This window comes from Convolutriloba macropyga, chromosome 2 (assembly GCF_964194025.1).
Source record: "Convolutriloba macropyga chromosome 2, txConMacr16.3, whole genome shotgun sequence".
Lineage (NCBI taxonomy): Eukaryota > Metazoa > Xenacoelomorpha > Acoela > Convolutidae > Convolutriloba > Convolutriloba macropyga.
The window spans coordinates 12,254,400-12,275,656 of record NC_134469.1 but is presented as its reverse complement, the minus strand read 5'-3'; the positions used below and the strand labels follow the sequence as shown (position 1 = coordinate 12,275,656).

Sequence of the window (21,257 nt, the reverse complement as noted above, 5' to 3'; positions counted from 1 at the left end):
AGCGTTGGTTAGACAATCTGCTGAATGTACTTTTTATGGAAAAGTGGCAGTAGATTTTTTTACATGTGATCGACATCTTTTGAGTGGAGTCACATTGCGAATTTCCTTTCGAAGATCTATAGATGATTTTGTTGTAATATCCGACGATGCTGGAAAATCATACAAAGTGAAAATTCTAGAAGCTAATTTGTATGTGAGAAAAATGACATTGAACGACGACGTCGTTTCTGCCATTGAAAAAACTTTACTAACAAGCCCAGCGTCCTATCCTTACTTGGAAACTATAACAAAAACATTTCTGGCTTCTACTGGTTTGCAAAGTTGGAAACAGGAAGATGTTTTTAGCAGGGAGCCTATTCGACGTCTTGCCATTTGTCTTAACACAAATGAAGCTTTTTTAGGAAGCAAACAACTCAATCCATTTCACTTTCGTAAATTTAATCTGGAGCAGATATGTATTTATCGAAATGGACTCCCCGTTGCAGACAGCCCCATAAATACAGCTGACGTAAAACGCTTGTACTTCAACACATTGTCAGATTTAGCCTATATTGACAATGGACATGGAATAAGTTTGTCTGAATACCCTAACCATTTTATTATGGTGTTTGATCTCACCAGCACTCAGCAGGCGTCACATGATTTTATTCACCCTGAACTTACCATTTGTTCAATTTCAATTGAACTTAAGTTTTCAGCCGCGTTGCCCAGTAATATTGAAATTTTCATAATTGGGGAAAAAGCAAGTACAATTTTTATCGACTCTGCACGAAGAGTTTCGAAAAATAATATTCTTACAAATTGATGGATGAAGATGAAATAAACAACCTCGTTCAAGGATGTAAACGTTTGAAGTACGAATTTCATGGTGTGTTTGCAGCTGACAATTTTCCGCTGCACTTATCTCAGAACAGTTTCATTATTGTGAATGTGTCAACTTCTCAATCAATTGGAACACATTGGATACTTATTTGTCGAAGGAACGCAGATTATATTTTTGCGGATCCCTTGGGACAAAATCTAACTTCATATAAACATTTGCACAATAGACTTGTTTCCTCTGCTGGTAATATACAAACTGTATATGAATTGCTAAGAAATCAGTCAATTCAAAAACCAAACTCAATATTGTGTGGCTTATTTTGTATTTATTTTGCTCATTATCTTTTTGGTGGAAAAGTAATTGTAAAAATGAGTGATGTTGAATTGATACGTTTTGCGCTTCATATGATGCTCTAACACTACTAACATGATTTGATAAAATAATTTTTTTTTCAAAACTTTATTTTTTCTTCAAAAACTAAGCGTACACACAAAACATCATTGTCAATATCTAACTTTCCATAGCCACTCACAAAAATATCCATTATTTGACATAAAGCACCAGAATGAGGACCATACAAAATGTTTTCAAATCTCTTTAGAGTTTCAGTTGATATCCGGTCAGTTTGTAATTGCTGATTCAATGTTTTCTCAGCATTATCCAGAGATTTGTAATCAACTATTCCACTTGGACGGTAATTTTTGCTCAAGGCACTGCTCAAATTTGGTAAGCGCTTCTGAATGCTGGTTGCTTCTCCTTTTGTCGGCGGCGCTGAACCATTTTATTCCACAGCTAGTTTGAGTTTTGCGAAAATCTCTCCAGTTGTCTCCCTTGTGGCTCCGTTTGAAAAAAAAGTTTTGAAGGTTGTGTACAAGCAAGGAACTGCATAAAGCTTATTTCGTTTTAATATTTCCGTAGAAACGTCAGACACATCAAACAACACATGATAATGGTTAGAGGGTAACAATTCACAATAGCCGTTTTCAAAATGCATGCAAACAGCGTAATTCCGGGCAAACATTGAAGATGGTTTTTCTTCTGAAACGAAAAACCTAAAGTTTTTTTGAAATTGTTTAAAGTAAGCAGGTGAGCGCTCGTACATAGCTTCCACCATTTTCTTTACAATTTACTCTTGATCAGATAATTCGTGTTCGTCGTCTTTTTGCTTTAACTTTGGTCGTTTTGCGGGGGTTGGTTTAGTTGTTGAATCAATGTCATTTGAGTTTTGAGCAGCCGCTCGAATTTTTGGAGTTTTCTTTGACAACTTTTCAAACTCTTCCAAAGTCAGGGTTATTCTTTGTTGAAATTCATAGTCATGTTCACCCTTTTTGAATAATTTTAGAAAGATATGAGTTCCTGTTCTTTCATATGTGTTGAGCGTGACTCGAATCAAGCGTTTTTCATTCTTAGAAACGTCAAAATGAGCGTCTCCAAACTCGGCGTCTTTTTCAGCTGTAAATGGCATTCTGATTTCGTTGAAATTTGTTCAACTGTTCTTCTTCAGGAAATAGTGTATAATGTCTCCCCTGGTGAAAGTAGAACTCAACAATTTTTACATGGTGCTAAAAATAGAATGGTTCTGATAAGAGTTTTGTAAAGGGTGAATATTAAGGAGAATAATTGTTTCATGGTACTGATTAGCGTTTTAGAACCACATGTGCTCTTTCACTCACATTGTACGTAGAGCAGTCCGCTTAAGGTCATAAAACAGGTTCAGACGGATTACATGTATGTTCATTTCACCATTCGGCGCTAATGTTTAAAGAAAGACACTTGTAACCTTAGGTTTTGAACAGTAAACCATGGAGCAAAACTCTTATTTAATAGCTCTAACTAAAATAATTTCATGTGTTTACTTTATTATCAGTCATAAAACCCATGCCGAGACCACCACGACTAAGACAAATAAAACTTCTGTAGTTTTATGTTTTTCCAGTTTACCTACTAAGTTAATCACATGAGTACAAACTTCCAACTCTTTAAGTTGTGAACCGAATTCTGGTAACCCACTCATTCACTTTTTTACTTGCGATTGAATAACAGCAAACCAACTGCTCCATTTATTTCTTGAATTCTTTGAATTGTTTGTTTCAATTTCTGATTTTCCCAAAAATACAAAATTCACCAAAACTGAAATATCTAGAAACGTCTTATTATATTCTGTGTGAAAGCGAAGGCTCCTGGGAATGGACAATTGCGTATCAATTTTTTTACGAAAATTTTATTGTCCTCATACAACAGAAGAAATTCAATGAGAAGGATGTTTGGAATACCCAACAACATTGCATGAATCCAAAAATCTTTCTAAACTTTCTATCTCAACTTCCAGATAAACCGTCATCAGATTCGATCGAAGGATCGTACATCACGTCAGGTGGTATTATTCCTCCCTCGAAACTGGAGGATCCTCTTGTGGCTTACGATATAGTTAATTTACCTGCTCCGGTCAAGAAAATTTTGTACAAATACGACTGTGATACAGTTCCATTCTTTGAGAACCAACTAGGTGTTACCCAAGCTTGCGATGATTTTGCTGACTTATGGGGACTACCTCGATCACTTGAGTCGCCCTCAGCACCAACACCAGCAGTTACTCCAGCGATTGATCCGAGTCCAGCTGTATCCCCAGCAACCAGCCCATCTCTCTTTGAAAATATGAAAAATTGCATTAGCAGCTCTCAAGAAAATTTCAGTGGTCTCTGGAGCAACCTGTCAGGTACTAACTTTGAAACTCCAATAAAAACTGAACACAAACAAGAAAATCAGGGCACAGCCAGCACTATTGAAATTACACCGGTGAACACAGAGAACCCGGAGACCATCAATGCTCCAAAGAAAAGAAAATCATCGACCTGTGTGAGAGAGCTGTTTGAAAACTCAGACTAACAGAAAACCTTCTTAAAACTGGAACAATTTCAGTTAACACAGTTATCTCATACTCTTTGGCAAAAACATTAGAAAGTTATGTACAACACTGTATGCACTACTGGATTTTGTGGGTCAAAAAATTTGATTTTTATACAAAGTGAAAAGCAATAAATCCCCATGTGAGCGGGTAATTGTTTTTAATATTGGAAGTATTTCATAAAGAATTTGTCAATATATTGAAACTAAGAAGTTCAGTAGTTTCCAAATCTAATGTGTGTTGTGTTGTGTTGAAGTTTCCCAAAAACTGATTTACTTGATCTCAGATAAATTTAAATTTCTTGTTTTTGGTCTTATAACAACAGAGTTTTAACCAAATTTGGCTGAATGCAAGAAATCCTTCAATCTTCAAAACAGAAAACTTAAACGTACAGGTTATGGAATAAAGTAGAATTGTTTATAATTAGAGTCAATCGGCTCACTGTGAGCGAGGTTCAAACAAACCATTTTAATATAAAAAATTTGAAGAAAGAAGAATGAACAACAATAAATTCATTATTTTGGAAAAAAATATCAAAAACCACAGAAAATATGTAAGTTGTTCCATTTTTGAAATACCAATTAATCCTCGCTTAAAGCCTTCTACTAAAACACTTTGATTTCATTCAAATGACTCACTACAGACCAACTAATATTATAGTAATTTTTGGGGAAATTTTAGTATTTTCAAACTTTTTTTTTGTGAAAAAAAGTCAATTTTTTGCATATTTATGGTTAAATCTCAAAAACTTGATTAACGATTTTGGAAATTTTCTCTGAGCGCTCATGACATTGTGCTGGAAGTCGATTGGAAGCAATTATTTGTTCCTAAGAAAAAATTTTTTCATAACAGATCATCAGGTGAAAATTGTTTTAACTTTTTTTCGTTGTATACAATTCATTGAACACAAATCAAATTATTTGGAAACTTTGTTGACCAATTCGGTTCCCCCCTAATAAGATACGGTTAATATTTTGTTCTTGATCACACCTTCTTTAATACTTGGGCAAATTTTGATAATCTTGTCAAGTAGCGCAGAGTTTTATTCAATATTTGGAATATAAAAAACATTATCAAATCTGGGAAATAAACAAATTGTTCATTGCAAAGTGGGCGTTGGAGAGGTCAGGCACAATTTCAATTGTATACTTGATCAATAGGAGTGTTCAAAATGTTTGGGAATTATACATAGGTTGAATATTCAATAAAAAATGCAGAAATTCAACTTTGGTTAAGTGCTTAGGGAAACTAAACTATAAAATTGCTCAAGTTTATCATGTTTTGCGCCAACCCATACTTATAACTGAACCAGATAAGATATATAAGAATCTGATTTCAATGTTTGATACCGAAATGCAATAAAACGAAATTCACTGGTACAATTTTGAGCTAATGTATTAGTAATTTCACTATTATTGACCTTTCAACGGAAGATAATGTCTGACATTTGATCTGTTTAGGCGTTACTGGGAGCAGCGTGTAAATTTGTATTTCTCTAACTTTCACTTTGCTCCGTTGACTGTCTCTAAACGTGTGTGCGAACACTTTCTCAAAATACTTATCAAATTCTTGCAAAATAAAACTCAAACTACGAGTCTTGAATACATTGGATCATTGACAATTCCTATTGCTTCTGAAACAACCTTTCTCTAAACATTTTCTTTATCAAATTCAAACCAACTTTTATAAAACAATTTTCTATCATTATTTCAACTTTTATAAAGCAGTTTCTAGTTTAATTACCATTTCTTACAATCTTGATCAATTAGCTTTAAAAAACAACATAATCCCAAAATACAATCAGTTCTGTCAGAATGCCTCTGCAATGCACAAACTGTCCGGCTCAGTTGTCTGATAGACGAGCACTGAACAAGCATTTGCTAAGGAAGCATGACATTCATCCAAACGTGCCCACGTTCAGCTGTTTCAGTTGTTCAGAACAAGTGAAAAGTTTGCCCTCCCTACGCAAACATTCACAGGTTTCTCATCACCAACCTATTCTGAAAGTGTGTTATGCATGTCGTATGGGCTTTCAGTCAAAGTTTGACTTTCCTCGTCACATAAACAACGATCACGGTCTTCCAGTCTATGAAATGGATCCAGTTGAATCGGGCCCCGCAACGCCAGTTGTCAGCTCAATCAAGGGGGGCATCAACTACTATGAACTTCATCCTACCAGTAACGATCTAGACATCATGGAATATTTGTTCAGAAAACGAAACGAGATTGAAGAAATCATCAGAAAACACACCAATCAGTACCCTCAAAAAATGCAACTGATGGTTGAGATGACCCTTCAAAAACCTGGAGAAGAAGAACCAGAAAAAGTCAGCGTCTACTTCAACACGAATACAACAACGGTATACTACACTGGTATAACTGATACCGTTTTTGAGGAACTAGTGGACAACATAGTTTCGAAGCTGGTTTCTTTTTCAAGCTATGGAAGCGGATGGCAGCTGCAGACAATTGACAAAATCACGGTCAAACTGGTGCGTTATATTCCAGTGAGGGGGAGCAGCTTCATACCTTTTCCGGATAACCACCCATTGAGGAGAGACTCCAATCTCCTGAACATACACAACGCAAATGATGACAAGTGCTTTCTGTACTGTTTCACTGCTGGGTATCATCTTGTCTACCTGAAAGAGAAGTTGGAACCGCCTAGACCCTGCTTCAGACCCAGGACAAATATTTTGACATATAGCAGCGAGAACCCTTCAGCAAAGCAACCGATTGGTGAATTTGACATGCCGATGAGCCTGTTGGACATTTCGAAGTTCGAGGATTTAAACGAAGTTCAGGTCAACGTTTTCAGGTAACCCCACTTCTTTGCAATAGTTATCCAAAAATCCACACAAAAAAATTACTTAAAAAAACGAACCAGCTAATGAAATTAATTGATATAAAAAAAATAAAAAACCGTGTTCACTAACTAAAGCTCTCCAAAACAAAAGTGTTTTTAGGTATGAGTCAAAACAACTGCTGCCTTTGAGACTCTCCGCTGGAAAAAATCATCCGTTCCTTCTTGACCTACTTCTACTCAGCAATGGAGAAACTTACCATTATGTTTTGATAGTAAACTTACACAAACTCATCTCAAAAATTAGTGGAAAAGAATATCGTGAAAGAAGTTATCTGTGTCGAAACTGTTTCCACATTTGTTCTTCCATTGAATACTTCAACACACATCAGCAAAAATGTCTCGAACAAGATTCGCTACAAATAACTATGCCTAGTTTAACGAAAAACAAAGTGACATTCAAAAATTTTGCTGCGAGGTGGTTTTCACCCTTTGTGATTTACTTGGACCTTGAATCATTGATAGTTCCAGTAGCAACGGTGAAAAATCATCCAAATGTCTCCAGTACTCATGTTTTAGAGAAACATCTACCATGCAGTTATTGCTTAATGGTCATAGAGCGAGGAAACCCTGAACCCATACACTTTGACATCTATACAGGTCCTGACTGCATGGAGAGATTTTTGTCAAAGATCGAGAAGCTAGCAAAATTCTTTTATCATCAGAAGAGGAAGTATCCCATCTTCATTGGAAAACCACCTTTAAAAACATTTCATACATGTTGTTGGATTTGCGATGTTCCCTTTGAAACTGATGATGAAAAAGTTCTGGATCATTGCCACTTTCGGGGGCAATTTCTAGGTTATGCTCACAATGAGTGTAACTTGAAGCGTAGAACACTTGTTTATACGCCAGTTATTGCTCATAACATGATGAACTATGATCTTCATCACATTGTTAAAACCCTGCACTCCGCAACAGCAAATGTAAAGATTGAAGTGATACCCACGAACGATGAAAAGTTCATTGCTTTGAACTATGGTGTATACATTGAGACTAGAAGGCGAAAACGAGATGAGGTTGCTATCTATGAGTACTTACGATTCATTGACAGTTTCAAATTCATGCCCAGCAGCCTGAGTAAATTAGTACGGACTCTGCCACATGACAAATTCACAATCTTGGATAACTTTTATCGTGGATATAGTCATGATCAACGTGAGCTGCTAAAACACAAAGGAAACTTTTCCTACTCTTATGTAGATAGTTTTGACAAACTAAACGACCTCGAACTTCCTGGTATACGACACTGGAAAAACAGCCTGAAGGATAACAGCATCGACATAACGTATGCGGAACTTGATCAGCTGAAAAAAGTTTTCAGAGAATTCAATTGTGAGAACCTAAAGCAATTTCTAGAGCTGTACCTCACTGGAGACGTTCTGCAACTGGCATGTTGGTTTGAGGAGTTGAGGTGTGTGTGCTATAAAACATACTCGCTTGACTGCGCGCAATTTTACACCGCCTCAAATCTCTCAGGCAGCGCATGTCTTAAAGTGTGCCAACCAAAACTTGAGCTTTTGACTGACCGCGAGCTCTTTGATATGACTGAAAGAATGATCCGTGGTGGTGTGGCATCAGTATTCAGCTCAAGGCTAGAAAGGGTAACAGTCCTTCACTGCCCAACTATGATCAGTCAAAAGAACTGGCATCGATCATTTATATCGATGCAAATAATCCTTATGGCGGGGTTATGTTCAACTATCCACTACCTGAGAAAGCGTTCGAGTTGGCAACCGAAATAACTCTTGAGGAAATTTTCCAAACCGACTATAATGGAGAGATTGGGTTTGTTGTTGAAGTGGACCTGGAATATCCGGATGCGATTCATGAGAAGCATTCGGATTTCCCAATCATTTCTGACAAACAACCAATTGACCCGTTGGAGCTCAGTGAGTACCAGACCCAAATGAAAAACGCACTGAAGGTTTCAGCAACAAAAAAAACAAATAAACTCAGACAAACATTTCATCCTAAGTCTCAGTACGTTACCCATTTCAGAAACCTGAAATTCTTTGTTGAACAAGGAATTATAGTAACAAAGATTCATAAAGCTATCAAGTTTCAACAATCAAAGTGGTTATCAAGTTATGTTGAATTAAATAGCCAAAGGCGACCAGAAGCAACATCAAAACTTGACCAGGATTTCTTCAAGCTAATGACGAATTCGACATTTGGTAAACTTTGTGAAAGTTTAAGGAATCGAGTTACTGTAACTTTTGTCCGCACTGAAGACGAACTTTTAAAAGTTACATCTGAAGGTGTCATTAGCACTATGACAGTTATTGAAGAAAATCTGTCGCTCATTACCAAAAAGAAACAGAACATAATGTGGAACAAGCCAACCATAGTGGGCGCATGTATTTTGGAACTGTCCAAACTTTTCATGATGGACTTCCATTATAATGTGATGAAAAAAGAAACATCATGCCATCTTTCATACTCTGACACGGACAGTTTTATCTACAAAGTACAAACGGGTAACTTTTACGATGATCTATCAAAAAACCCAAACCTAATTGCACACTTTGATCTCTCTAATCTCCCAAAAAACCACCCCCTATATGATCAGTCTAATGAAAAAGTGGTGCTAAAGTTTAAAGATGAATTAGCTGGAGCACCAATTGAAGAGTTCTCCGCACTCAAACCAAAATTTTATTCTTTAATTGCTGGCGGTTTCGAAAAAATGTCTGCTAAGGGCACCAAGAAATTTGCCCAGTCAAAACTCCACCATGAGCTGTTCAAAAAAACCCTCGAAACCGGTGAGCTTGTCAGACTCGAAAATGTAAAGAATGCTTCGACAAAACATCAACTAGAAATTGTATGTGTGAACAAAATTGCCTTGAATGCGTACGACGATAAGAGATACATAAATGCTGACCGGAAAACAACATTGCCTTTTGGACATTTCTCTCTTCGAGATGAGTACATTTCAAAGAAAATATGTGATGAGCCCGATTGGGGAATCGAATCAGAAGAGGATATTAACGTCTTCAATTTACCCGAGGGTGGGGAAGCGTCTGGATGGGGAACCCCTGATCCCGGTTTCAATCAGCGCACTTATTCAAAAGAGGAACTTGAAGACGTTGTTGACTTAACTAACCTCTCTGAAATGAGCGATGAGTCTGACCATGAGACTCCCCATAACCCCTTTATTTTGACAGAAGCGGAAGAAAGCGAGAGAGTTGACACCAGTCCCTCTACCAGCGATGATTACACGCCTTTGTCAGTAATCAAACAGAGAAAAAAGAAAATCAAAAGAAGAGAGGAGAGCAAAAAAAATTTACCCAGCACTAGTCGACCACAAATAATTGAGGAGGAAGAAGTTCAAAGTAATAGAGACTCCCCAGTTATTTCTACTAAACGCCAACGTATTGTTATTTATGATTCTGACTCAGTTTAAATAATACTGCTGCTTTGTATAGTTCAATTAGTACATCTTTGAAAGAAAGGAAAATTAAAAATATGCAAAGTAAAGTGTTAAGAAACTGTTTTCTTCAATTCAAAAGTTAAAAAAAGGAAACGTACTTTAGAATCTCTGTTCCGTTTTCCTCCTGAAGAAGCTTCGCACCTCGTCACCCAAGCACTTGTTTTTTAAATGGTGCTCTTCCAATTCAAGTTTATAATAAAAGACCTCCTTACAAAAGGGACAAGTTTGATCGGGAACTTTACCAGTTGCAAGAGAACGATAGTCGTATAAAGGGTTGGGCTGGAGGTATGACTTGTGTTTTAAATGGGCTTTCAGTTCTGGGAGGAAAAAAAACAGATTTGCAACATAAAGTACAAAATTTTATGTATATATCAGGGTGATGATGGGAAAAATAGGCGTTTTTTCTTGATTTTTGTCAAAATAAATGTCACAAATTTTGCAAATATGCATTTCATTGAAGCATTGAGCAAATTGTATAGATTGAGCTCGTAGCGCTTTAAGTAGAGACTTTAAAATGGAGATTGAATATTTATAACTTCCAAACTTCAAGTTTCAAACCCTCATTTCTTTACTGTAGGCAAATAGGAATAGTTCCAGACATTCCATAACAAAATATTCCATACCACACTGACTCAGACAAGTTAATTCGGTCCCCAAATAGCCCCCTTGAAGTCTTCCATTCACCGACACAATTTGTCTTTAATCGTAATTTGAACATTTTCCCTCACTACCGCAATATAATTTCAAAGCCCCTAAAAACATTCAGATTTGATTTTGTTTAACCATTAAACTAAATTTCCACAAATTTAATTCCCTTTGATTCCGTTCCTCGTAAATTCCACACCGTAAACAAATCTTTGACAAGTCCAAACATTTCCCCGCTCTCCAAACTAAATAAAATCCCAATTTAAGGTTTTACCCTCAATCGCGCACAAAACATGAATTCAAAACCACCAAAACCCAATTCCCAAGTTTCAATTTACATGAACCTTCAAAATGAAATGGAAATAGCTGAAAAGTATAGTAATTTGCCTTACACTCTGAAAAAATTACAAGATTTCACTTTTTCAGAGATAAAATTTCTTGTAGGGGGGGGGGGGGTCCGGACCCCCCCCTACAGGCACTAGGCAACTTACTATACTACTGGCGTTACACGCATCTCGGTTACAAAATGTTTTAAAAAAATCAACAAAAATTTTTTTTGTATAAACTGTGGCGCAGTTGTACAATAACTGGCTCCTTCTAAACCAATGGTAAGTTCAAGAACAGGAGGCTCAGAAGGTTTCAAAATTACAATAAATTTGCAGCCAACATTAGAGTTCGGTAAGTAATAAGCAAGAAGAGTATAATTAAGGCAGTGATTTGATTTCAATGAGTTTACTACGATCCACTAATATTCAGAGATCCCACTGATGGATTTTTATGATCAAAGAAAAAGTAGTGACGAACCATTGTTGGCTGGCTCATCGATAGAGTTTTTAGGAAATTACTATAGTCGAGAAATGCAAAAGCAACCGGGGACATTATTACAAAAACATTGAAATAATTCCTTGCTCTTTGTTCATGGGGTATGCTCTTGTGACTTAGTCTTGCTTATCAAGACCAGCTTTATTGAACAATTCATTTTTCTGATCTTTCCAACTTAGAAGAGCATCAGTTGCATATGTATATAAAGCAAGATGTTCGCGTCGCATGAAGGAAATGAGCGTAAGTGAAAGTTTGTGACCATATATTAGTGCCATTTGTATAGAATTAATGCTTGAAAACAAAAAAAAAACATTAGCGAATAAAAAGTCAAGACAAAAAGACAAGTCTGGACAAAAAATCAATTCCGTGATGGAAATTTTTTAACTTGTACAAAAATATTGGTGGTGGTGGAAAGGGGAATTCTATGGGAAGTTGACTCCTTTCAATTCTTTATGCTCCTTCCTTGTGAAAAACTTTGTAATAAATTTCCAACAAAGATTGACGCTCAGGAAGTGTGATACATATGGATACCTAAATATATATCGAAACCTCTATGTGTACTAAATTAATTACCCTCTATATATATAATTATATCATGTGTTTTATAAACTAAAAGTTATGACTTCTATTTATTCACCTATATTAATATTCCCGATAGTCTACTAAATTATTTCATATTTTGTTCATATCGATTTATTACTAACAATCATAATCTCAAAATCAATCTGAATTCAAGTTACTCTGCTTTTGCTCTTCATAAACCTAAGTTAGTCTTAGCAGTGGATCCGCGTCGCGTTTCCAATAAACATAATTCACGCTACACAAGTAATTGTGTATTCGACTAGCAAATACTACTCAATTTGTAAGACAACGCATTCGCACCGCGAATCCTAACTTATTCAGTAACAAAAGATATAACATGGCGCAGTCAGCGACAAAGGACAGCGGCAAATCCCCACTTGGAATTCAACCCTTTTGGGAAAAGGCGACACTAGAACCCCCAATTCGCTGGGAGTTTTGGAGAATACAATTGAAACTCGCAATCCTCGCTAGAGAAGGAATCGAAGTGGACCTCCTCTTGGTAGACCCTCCTGAACATGTGCTCCTGCCTCCTGAACCAGCATATGAGGATGCAGTGGACAACCCGACGGCGCAATCAGAACGAGACCGACGTACCCGTAATGAGCAGGCAAAAACAGCGTGGAAAAACCAGTTTCAACGTGTCATGACAATCGGCGTACTTTGTGGTGATAAACCATGGAAGTTATGCGATCGAAAAGCATCCTCTCTGATGTACTTGAATTTAGGCATGGAGGGGCGCCGTGTATTCAACTCAAAAAATTCAACCATTAACCTTGAAACAATCTCAACGAAGGACCTTTGGGACGTTCTGAATACAACCTTCATTCGAATCCATAACATAACCTTCGATAGATACCTCTTCCTCACAAGAAAACAACAAAAGGGAGAGCCTATTGAGAAATTCTATGGACATCTCAAAGAACTTTCGGAAAACTGTGACCTAGGAGATAAAGGGGACACTATCATCCGGGATGTCTTTATCGCGAATATGCAAAATGAAGACATTCAGAAAGAACTTCTTAAGGAAACAGTAGACCCCAAAAAGGCATTGGCAATAGCAATTAATATTGAGATGGGTACACTCAATCAACTGAAAATGAACGCAAGCAAAACTGAACCACAGTCAACGGTTAACCAAGTACAACGGACACGTATCGCAAATGCTACCCCATTCTCCAATATGAATACTACCGCACGAAAAAAGCCTACAACCTGTCATTTCTGTGGATCTAACTGGACCTCCGACCATCGCAACAAATGTCCCGCTCGGGGAAAAAGATGCAATAACTGCGGTATTGAAAACCACTTCGCAAAGGTTTGTCGCAAACCTAAAGATCCCAATTCGTACCCAAAACCTAGACCGCGAGTCAATAACGTAGAAAAAGACGATCAAAATGAAGATGTCAATCAAATTTCGGCCAACTTTGATCCGGATTTGGAGTCCAACTATTCTTCAGATGAAGACAACTGTGTAGCAGTCATATCTTCATCGGATTCTACAACTTCGGTGGACGCAACCAACCTCCCTGTAACTATCGGCAATACATCAACAAAGGTTTTGGTGGATTCGGGCAGCGTGTGTACAATAATCAATGAATCCTTGGCGAACTCAATCATTTCCCATGACCCAAAATCAAAGTGGATACGCGAAGCAAATCCTAAACAACTAAAAACATTTTCAAATGAACCTATTCACACGGTGGGCATCCTCCAAACTTCCATTCAAAGCAGCAATTGGTACGCGAATCCAATTGAAATTCAAGTAGTGGCGGACGGACATCGCTCTCTATTGGGTAGAGATCTGTTTCCAGCTCTTGGAATTTCAATACATCAATCAAATAATCAAGTAACAATCAATCAGGTAGATCAAGAATATTGCCCAATCAAAAAACAGATTGCTATTGATTACCCCGACTTAATCTCCAGAATTGGTAAGTCTAAAGTACATACAGTTCGTTCAAAATTCCACAAACATTACACCTCATCACATCAAAAAGGCCGACGCGTCCCTATAAATTTATTGGACAAAGTATCCGCAGAACTAAAGAAACTTTCTGAACAAGGACACATTGAAAAATTACAAGAATGTTCGGATAAAAACTTCATTTCTCCCATTGTAATTACGGTCAAAAAGGACAAATCTGTAAAGTTAGCTCTTGATTCGAAAATATTAAACAAAGCAATCCACAAAAACAAGTATCAAATGCCAAACATAGATAGTCTCATTGATTCAATTTCACAACATATTAATAACTCAAATCTGGGAGATAACGTATATTTTTCAACAATCGATCTAAAATATGCCTATAGCCAATTAAAGTTACATCCCGACACGGCACGTCACTGTAATTTTAACATCATTTGCGGCGAAGCAACGGGTACGTATCGCTTTAAAACGGGATTTTATGGCCTTACAGATATGCCGGCCGAATTTCAAAAGGCAATGGATTACACATTGGTTGGGCTGACTAACACATACTGTTTTCTGGATGACATAATCGTAGTCAGCAAAGGCACTCAGGAATCGCACCTCAAATACGTATATAAATGTCTCCAAAAACTTGACGCAGACAATCTTAGAGTTAACTTAAGTAAATGTCACTTCGCAAAACATCAAATAAATTGGCTTGGTTTTACATTTTCACAAAGTGGTGTCAAACCTATTGAATCTAAAACAGCGGCAATTGCGGAAATTAAAGCCCCAAAACATTGAAACAATTACGGTCATTTCTAGGCAGTGTTCATCACCTAAGCAAATTCATACCTAATCTTGGCAAAATATGTCACCCTCTCCGACCCTTATTAAAGAAAAACGAAAAATTTATTTGGAATGAGAATCACCAATCACATTTTGAACATATCAAAACTGTTATTGCAAACGCTACGGAAAATACTCATTTTAATCCAACACTGGAAACGCGCATCAAATGTGATGCATCTCGCCAAGGTTTAGGCGCTGCACTCGAACAATTAGACTGCGAAGGGTGGAAAACAATAGCTTTCGCATCTCGTTTTCTTAATAGCAATGAAGAACGTTATAGTGTAAATGAACTCGAATTACTTGGGGTGGTTTGGGCCATTGAATATTTTAAATATTTTTTATTTGGGAAAACCTTCACAGTTCTAACCGATCATAAAGCACTTCTTTCCGTTTTAAACTTACACCGCTCTAATAAATCTTACAACAGTAGATTAACACGATGGATTGACCGCTTGTTGCCATTTGATTTCAATATTGAACATATTCCTGGTACCAGAATGGGCTTAGTTGATTATATTTCGCGCCAACCAAATCAAAACGCTAAAAGTGTCAATCAATATGATGAGGAATTTATGGTAGCAACAATTTCCCGTATTCGCGACGCGATTACATCTTTATTTAGTAACGCAAATAAAATTCCTTTCCAAAAGCGGCACATAACTAGTAATTATAAGCAACAAGTACATCCGACGCGAGTCCACTCTTGCAAACCTGCTAAAATTAGCGCGCATAATTCGAATGCCTCAATTAATTCATTCATTCCTCGAGTACAAGTAAACAATTACAATTCTGAATTCATTTCTAACTTTAATTGCCGTGCAAATCAACTGCTTCAATCTGATACTACACCCGCAGCGCGAATCCCGTCGCAAAACTCTAATTGCAATTTGATAGCTAGTTCCACACAACAAGTACTCCATATCAACATGTCAGCAAAAGAGGCATCACAAAGCAACCCATCAACTTCACCACAAACCCCAAGAGTGACATTTCGCACCCAATCCACCCCCATTTCATCTACCAGAGCCGGACCCAGCAACACCCAAGCATCATCATCACCAGAGGACTATGACATTGAACTTTCACGGGAAGAGGTATTCGAAAACAACTTAAACCAACTATTCACCAAATCCTTCCTAGCGGTACTAACAAGCAAAGACGCGGTGCTGAAAGAGATCCGCGATTGTGTGATGCAGGATGACGAAGCCCGCTGTAAAGAAGTGAGCACATACATCCACTCCTTCTGGAAGGATCTACACGTAAAATCTGGGTGTCTGTGTGTTGACCAACGTGTGGCCATCCCGAATTCAATCAAGGAGGCGGTGCTTGAATCCATTCATATGACGCACCCGGGTAGTTGGGGGATGATATCTCTCTCCCAATATGCATGGTGGCCCTACATGCATAGGGAAATTTTGGCAAAAACATCCGATTGCGCCCGGTGTACGGATATTGGTAAGAATTTGAAACCTATTATACCAAAATCCAAATGGCATCCACACAAAGCTTGTCAAGAACCAAATGAAGAAATACAGATTGATTTTGGGGGTCCGATAATTAATGATAAAGACAAAGATATTTACTTCTTAACATGTATTGACCGTTATTCAAAATATCCAACTGTTAAAATATTCGAAAATGCTAATGGGGTAAACGTAGTAAAATTTCTTCGTGATTATGCATATACTCATGGAATCCCGCGAACGATACGCTTAGATCAAGCAACTTGTCTTGTAGGTAAACAAGTCACAAATTATTGTAACGAAAATAATATTGACATTCTCGACGCTCCGGTTGGTGATCATAGAGCTATTGGATTGGTGGAGCGAATGATCCAAACAATTAAAAGACGTTTAGCCTGCATGAAAGCCGAAAATAAAGATACATTCTCTACAGCTAAAGCAATAAAACAAATAGCCTCTGATATACGATTAACTAAACAGAAAACAACAAAGATAACACCTTTTGAAGCTCATTTTGGTCGCCCTGCAAATACTCCCTTACGGAATATTAGCACACTTCCATCAAGTAAAAATCTAACTTATGAAAAAATTGTTAATCACTATTTAGATGCTGAGACAGTTTCTCCGGAGGATTTGCTCGACGAAAATGGATGGATAAGTGCCAACAGAAGTGACACTGAGATAGAGCATAAGATGTGCCAGGCCTCCCTAGACGCAGGACAACGCTATCGGGAGTCAGACATTAAAGAGTCCCGCTTTATAACGCACCCACAAATCACAGACACTATCCCCAGGACCGAACAGTCCCTTAACGTCAAACTGGCTCGCAAATTACCGCAAAAGAAAAGAGCAAAACGACAACTGGCGGGCCTGTACGAAGTGCTGAAACCTGGATCCTTCGTCACCAAATCGTCACCAACAACGACGATAATTAACGAGCCTGGCAGAACTCCAGTGAAAGTCCGAGATAGCGATCTCGCAAAATTTGGGACTAAAGCAGAACGATCTACCAACCTGTGGGTATACGCCCAAAGACGCCCTGCCCCGTACGAAAAAACCACAGAGTTCAAAATCGCGAAGCATAGTAACGACCTTAAGAAGCAAAAGAGGGGCGAAATCAAGATCAGACATCGCCAACGTGATACTACATCAGTAGTATCCTCTGTAAATTCAAATGTCTCGCGAGCATTAACAGTCCGCAAACCAAATAAACCACAATTTAAAAGACGCTTTACTGTTCCCACAGCGGATATACAAGAAGATGCCTCAACTCAAAACCAGCCCCTTATATCAATTGTACCGGCCCCACCTACACCTACACCACAAGTACACCCCGCACAAACACAGGACGACCAAACAAAAGGCCGCAAGCGCAATCGGCCCCAATTCTACGGCTTCACAGATGCTGACATCTCCCCTACAAGCTCTCTAGCCTCCACAAGTTCTACTCAGCCAAAGAAGCGCAAGAATAAAAAAGACAAGAAACAAACAAAGAAGTCCGATTCGGTAGTAGCCCTCATACAAACGGCAGAACAATCTCGAATCCCGTCACCTCCCAGACCCGACTTACAATTGGGACAATTGTCACCACCGGATCCCAGAGTTCGATATTTCGAATATGAGCAAGAACGAGAAATGTCGGTGTGGGATGCTGAAAATGAAATTTAAATTCAAAAACTTAGTAAAACTATTTTAAACTGCATTCACTTATTTAGTCTTGTTCCCGCTCTGCTAATCCACAAATAATGTTAATTTTACTTTGAATTCATTACAATTCATCTTCATTTGTTAGCTTTTAATTCTTTCAGTATTCGCCTTGCGAATCCATTCATTTCTGTTTGTGCACTTAAATAATTCAGTACAATGTATTCATTTCACACGCTTAAATTATGACGCGTACTTGCTTGACATTTACACCATTATTTAACATCAGTAGTACTTCTACATTTTAAGTTCAATTATGTTGTCTCATTCAATTTCATGTTTTGTGCAGATATTAAAAAATTGTAAATACATTAAAATTTTTTTTTGTCACGAGGGAAATGTGATACATATGGATACCTAAATATATATCGAAACCTCTATGTGTACTAAATTATTTACCCTCTATATATATAATTATATCATGTGTTTTATAAACTAAAAGTTATGACTTCTATTTATTCACCTATACTAATATTCCCGATAGTCTACTAAATTATTCCATATTTTGTTCATATCGATTTATTACTAACAATCATAATCTCAATAATCAATCTGAATTCAAGTTACTCTGCTTTTGCTCTTCATAACCCTAAGTTAGTCTTAGCAGTGGATCCGCGTCGCGTTTCCAATAAACATAATTCACGCTACACAAGTAATTGTGTACTCGACTAGCAAATACTACTCAATTTGTAAGACAACGCATTCGCACCGCGAATCCTAACTTATTCAGTAACAAAAGATATAACAGGAAGACAAACTCTTTTTACGTCACGACAAATGCCGCCGCGCTCTGCTGTTTTCTCATAAGTGGACTGTCCCCCCAAAACATAAGTCTTTTCACCAAGATATAAGAGTCCCCCATTATGAATTATTGTATTATTATTATGATGGGGACATAGGATATATGACCACTGAACTGGGAAGCGGTTGTTATGGGAAAGACCCTATTTTTCAATTTCTGTGTGACATCATTGATTTTAAGCACTGAAAAAACCAGATAACCAAAAAACCTCTGCACTATATAAATCAATTTTGATGTTTAAAATATATTAGGAAGAGGTGAATCAGAGCATTTGTTTCCTGTTCTATTTCGGCAGATGATTTCACCCGAATATTTTTTACCTAAGTTTGGTAATTATCACTGTTCTCTAATGTTATGCGAAAGAAAACTAACGAATTTCTCTCATTTCGAGTGCTTTCTCATTATTCAACTCTCAGTTCTTGCTAATTTTTACTTCTTTACAAAATAAGAATTGTGAAACACATGTAATTTTGCGAAAACGCCCGATTTGCACCTATTACCCGAGAAAGTATAGTTACTGCCTTTAATCAATTGTTTTGATTAACATAGTTATGTAATTTTTGTTAAAGTGATAGCAATAGCAAAGGAATAACATTTTGTAATTTTTCGAAAACAGAAGCACAAAAATTTATCAATTGAAGTTCAGTTTTCTTTTTCATCTTCTTATTTAGCTGTTCTACCACCAGCAAATCTGACCACTTACAATATCTCAACCACGGAATTCGGAATCATGTGGATATTTTCAACAATAAGGAAAAATTGGATGAGTTCTTAAAACTACACTTGATGTCAAATAGGTTATTTTAGCGTAATATGTATTTCTTCAATTTTTATAGCACTGAATCGACCGAATTATCGGCTCCGGATAAAACAATTAAGGATGTGCGGATCTGTTCTGTTTCGCCCACAGTGTTTCATACGCCCCCAGTTACAAATTACACACTAAATAATATATAGTTAAATTGTGACAGTGTGCCGGTAAGGCCTTGTGCAGGTAAAAATTACCTGCACAATTTTCCCCGGAATTGCTTACCTGCACATATTCAGGTAAATTACATGCAATTTTTTGTGATTATAATGCCTAAGTTTGAAGCAACATTTTTCCAGGAAAACTGATTTTGAAAATAATAATTTGTAGCTTTTCTTTTCAGAAAGAGAAAAGTATTCCGTGAAGCTTCCCTATATTTTTTTCCAAAGCTGGAAAATAGTGAACCAAAAATTTAAAATTTTTATCAAAAAACTACTTTTATAACACTTTCAATGTTTCATAAAATGCTCTCATTTCTGGACCGGAGTTTACTATTTCAAATAAATTAAAATACTGGTGAACAGTAGTACAAAACTTTTTAAATTTTGCTGGCTAAATTGAAAAAATTTCTTTTGCACTGTGAACATTTCCTAAACCCTGAACCGCAAAGTCTGTGAGTGCCAAGCTTCCACTGCCCTAAGGAAAATTTTGCTTCGGGAGATAAAAGATTTTGAAATCAAAACCACCACCGAAAATTGTTCTGCATACTGAAGTCAGTTTGACTAGAAAAGTTGGACAATACTTGTTATAATCAATCCATAGAAACGTGCACCAAATGTATCATCATTTACCTGATTTTTTTAGGTAAATGAAGGTAAATTGTGCAGGTAAAGTTACCTGAAATTTGGACTGCTCAGGTAAATTGCAGGTAAAATGTGCAGGGGAATATATGCACATTTCAGGTAAAATTACATGCATTTACAGGTCAGTGCAGGTACCACAGGAACGCCAAACACATGCACAGTTCAGGTAAATTTACCTGAAATTTTAGGTAAATTTACCTGCACGTTCTTTAGAGTGCATATGTTGTTATATAGAACGTTACTATGTAAAAAAAATAGCACATTCGCCTGGGGGGAGGCCTGAAAAATATTTGGGGGGGGGGGGGCGAAACAGAAAAGATCAGAACTTTCTTTTCTTGAATCTTGAAAATAGTGTCCCCCCTTCCTCATACCCCGACTTTAAATCCTGTATTGCTGGTACTATTAAATTTCAGAATAAATTTGGGCAAAGGTTTATGGATCAATACCTAAAAGTAGATACTCAAAGAGTTTTGGGAAGAAGTTGCAGGAAACGTTTTTTTAGTGAAATAATTGAAGGTTGAGCAAATTGATCATGCCTGAAAGTGAGCGTTGGCCATTGCCGAGCAGGTACAATTAATAAACCAGACCGAACACTAGAAACGTGGCTAATGGCCAGACTATTAACTTGGGTCGAATCGGATGCCCCTGTCTGCAACCCAATTTGATCTGGCCATTACTTGTCATGTGACCGGAACTTCAACCTGGCTAGAAGCCAGAGCTTAGGAAATCTAGAAATCAAAACAGATGTTATTAATCAAGTTTTTTATACCTCTAGCATAGATTGGTTGATGGTTTTATCTTTTCCTCCGATAAGAACGGGTCTTTGGCTTAATAGTAATCTCCCTA

General features: G+C 37.2%; 1 protein-coding gene across 1 annotated transcript in view; it reads left to right on the top strand.

The window, feature by feature from the left end:
- Positions 1-19,477: 19,477 nt before the first annotated feature.
- Positions 19,478-21,257, top strand: part of LOC142334817 (uncharacterized) — a 78,079-nt gene continuing 76,299 nt past the window's right edge. Inside the window, exon 1 of the mRNA XM_075383141.1 lies at positions 19,478-19,532. The gene's annotated coding sequence lies outside the window, so the exon portion shown is untranslated. The remainder of the gene's footprint in view (positions 19,533-21,257) is intronic.